The sequence below is a fragment of the Mus caroli genome, unplaced genomic scaffold (assembly GCF_900094665.2).
Source record: "Mus caroli unplaced genomic scaffold, CAROLI_EIJ_v1.1 scaffold_19329_1, whole genome shotgun sequence".
Taxonomy (NCBI): domain Eukaryota; kingdom Metazoa; phylum Chordata; class Mammalia; order Rodentia; family Muridae; genus Mus; species Mus caroli.
The window spans coordinates 264-3,967 of record NW_018389754.1 but is presented as its reverse complement, the minus strand read 5'-3'; the positions used below and the strand labels follow the sequence as shown (position 1 = coordinate 3,967).

The 3,704-nt window shown below is 41.4% G+C and overlaps 1 pseudogene; it reads left to right on the top strand.

Moving 5' to 3' along the window:
* Positions 1-332: 332 nt before the first annotated feature.
* Positions 333-1,130, top strand: LOC110288278 (annotated as a pseudogene).
* The last annotated feature ends 2,574 nt before the right edge of the window (positions 1,131-3,704 follow it).

Below are 3,704 nucleotides of genomic sequence, written 5' to 3'. Positions count from 1 at the left end.
GTAACCTAGGAATAGTTGGAGAACAGTTATTCTAAGAGATTGGGAATGGCAGAAAATCTCTAGTTTCAGAAACAAAAGGATAGTGGAAAGTTGTAGAGCAAGGCAGAAGGAAAAAGCCTAGAGGCTGTCCTGGAGAGAGAGGCCAGAGGAAAATACGTAATGAAAAAAAAAAAAAAGAAAGAAAAGAAAAGAAAATAGTTTTAGTTAAAAAGAAAAGTGTGTGAGTGCTAGAAAACTGTGGAACAAAAGTTTAAAAGGATTTTGTCAGACAACAAGGTCTGTCTTTGGTGCCTAATACACAAAATAAAATGGTGAAAAGGTAGTTTGGGCTGCGCAGCAATGGAGTCCTGGTGGGAGTTGAGGTTCTGGGGAACTGCAGAGGCCTGAAAAGAGATTTCGATAGTGACTTTAATCTCAGCATAGGAAGCATCTGATTAATGAATGATTTACCCATTGAGGACCCTTAGATCCTGTGGATTCCTGTGAATTGATTGATTCATCTGTTTGTAGCTGAGACTTGGCACCAGCAACTTTTCCTCTCCTGACATTTCACCAGCCCCCAGCTCACGGGCTCTGGCTCCCCTGAAGTCCTGGGTGACTTCAGTATGCTGCGACGGAAACCAACCCGCTTGGAGCTCAAGCTCGAGGACATTGAGGAGTTTGAGAGCATTCGGAAGGACCTGGAGGCCCGTAAGAAGCAGAAGGAAGATGTGGAAGGTGTAGGAACCAGTGATGGAGAAGGAGCTGCTGGGCTCAGCAGTGACCCCAAAAGCCGGGAACAAATGATTAATGATCGAATTGGTTATAAACCCCAACTCAAGAGCAACAACCGCACATCTCAGTTCGGAAACTTTGAATTTTAGAGATGGATTCTCTTGCATGCCAGACCCCTGGGACAGAATACAATGATGACAGAAGTACCAACCAGATTTAGAGAATTAAGTGTGTGCAACCAAGCAGAAGGTTTTCTGTCTCCTGCAGGGAGAGGTGACTTCTGTGTGAAATTACTGCTGTCCAACCTTTCTGATAGGCTGGAAGCCAAATTCTGGCTTGTTCCTGGAAAATTGGACCGCAGAAGGCTTACCTGATTTTTGTTTTTAAAAATAAATTTATTTTTGGAAAAATTGTGAGNTGTCCTTAAAGGTAGTAGCANCGCTAATCGCCAGCTCTGACAGGTAACTGCTACAAGTGACNTCATTCTCCTTGTCTTTACAAAAAGACCCCAGACCCCGAACCTTTGCAGTTGATCCCCTGGGCTGACTTAACTTGTTTATTCACTGTCTGCTGACCATCCTTCAAGNAACAGAGATCCCAGATGAGTGTGCTCAGGCTGCAATCCAGCACTTGGGAGGCTGAAGTAGGAATCTCAAAGAGTTGAAGGCTAGTCTGGGCTACAGAGCAAAACTCTGTCTCAAAATGTCAAAAAACCAAAGGAAACCAAGACAGAGATCCCTTCCCACATGGAGACTGGATTCAAATGATCAAATTGTCAGAATCAAATCCACTTTCAGGAAGGCTTTACACACGGGGAAAGTACAAGCAGCTGTAACAGTGAGAGACATTGTATTCTTCACTTGGGACTCACTTACGCAGCACCCATCTGAGAGCTACCCTGGATACTTTCACACCATGCCCTATTTTTACCATAAAACCCAGGGACAGAACCACCAGCTGTGGAAGCCAGAACATCTGGAATCAAGACATCTGGAATCAAGTTTCAAAGAAACTCCTTGGCTGGGACTTACCCAGAATTTTGGATAGTTTGAGAGTGATGTGAATGGGAAGGTAGAGACAGAGGGAGATGTATAGTTCCCTCTTTAACTCCAAGCTTTTCTATAAAACCTTTATTCTAGTTTTATTGATGACTCCTAAGTCCTGTTATCTTTGTCTTAGAACACAATAAAACCCCCAAGACACAGGCTGTAAAAATAAATAAATAAAAAAAATAAAATAAAATGGTGAAACAAACAAACAAAAAAAAACAAAAACAAAAACAAACAAACAAACAAAAAAAACATCATTCCCTGCTCTGGCATAAATCTTCAGTTGCACAATTTACCAAAATCGATTTTCAATTGCTTGATTAAACTTTGAATGCTATCAGCTTGGAAACTCTTGATTCTATGAAAGAAAAGTATTAGCAAATGAAAACCTTCATTTAAATAATAATGTATTTTTATGTAAATATCTTATGTTTTGTTGTTGTTGTTGTTCATCAATCATCTCAAATATCAATCAAAATTTTCACTATGAAGCATGACAACAAATCTGTATGGTTGTTTAGAATAAAGTATATGAAAACACACACACAAAAAAGAAAGCCACAGCAAGTGCAGCTGCAGATGGCAGCAAAAGACAGGGAGCCTCGGAATGGCTGCAGTGCACTGTGAGTACAGCTGGCTTTAAAGAGAGAGAAGACAAGAGCTGCATATGACAGCTGCACTGGCAGAAAGGGGAGAAAGCAGGAAAGCCCTCTCCTCTTGTACTGGATGGGGCAGTCTCAAATACCATTATTTAGAGACTGCTGTTTAGTGAGCAGCATGGCAGCTCTTTCTGACCCACACTCTGAAAAAATAGAACAAGTGTCCTAAGATTAAAATCTGCAACCTGGACTGCAGAACACCTCCTCACAGCAGAGTAAAAAGGTTCTGGATCAGAACTGTACCACATTCAGTGAAGCAGAAATCTGATCTAAGTCATCCTGGTTTTGAGTTTTTGAGACAGGGTCTCAGTCCATAGTTTGCTAGCTCAGCAAGACCAGCCTTCAACTCACTGAGATCTGTGTGCCTCTGCATGAGCACTGGGATTAAAGGCATGTGCTGCCATAATGAGCAACTAATTTACCTTTGAAGTGGAACACAGACAGTTTTGAAGATACCCGTGATTTTGAAAAGGACCATGATCTGCATCCTCAGCCAGATCATAAAAAACAGCCCCGAGGTATAACTAGCATTTACAACCCAACTAGCAAAAGAGCACTTAGGGGCATGGCCATCTTCTACATCAAACTAAGACAACCCAGGAGTTTGCCTGGCGTCTGTGATCCTCAAAGGACTCTCTAGAGGCAAGACCAGAACTGCTGCCAGGTGAGAAATTACTCTGCAGTCCAACCCAGCTCTTTTGCTTCACTTCTCTTCTCTTATTTGATGCTTATCATTCCTCCTCTTCTTTTTTCCTTTTGATAGGCTTTCCCCAAACAGTCTGCCCTAGAGTTGGAAGGATAGGGGAGCCTTTATCATTTTTTCCAAAGCTGTGATTGTTTCAGATTGCCTGGTTGCATTTGCTTCCTTCCTCTTTCCACTCCACCTTTGTCCTCCCTTCATCTCTACTGTTCCCTCTTCTACTTGTCTTTTCCTCTATTTTTCCCTTTCTCATACTAATATGAAATGCTAGTCTTACTCAGTTCCTGTCTACACACATTCTAACTAATACTTTCATACACACAATATTGAGTTCCTTTACTTACTAAATGTATTGTAACTTTGAAACTTGTAAGACACTTGAGTTTTAAGGAACTATTTCTGTATTATCATAAATGAGCCTATCGTGTTATTGATTCTGATAGAATTATACTCTTGGAGTAATACAGGGTTCAGAGTCTGTGTCCTGAAGATGAGGGCTGAAAATCTGTCTACTAAGATACACCACTAGTCCAGTAGGAGAAAATGACACCTCAGGCTAATCTACTGTTGGACTAAAGAACC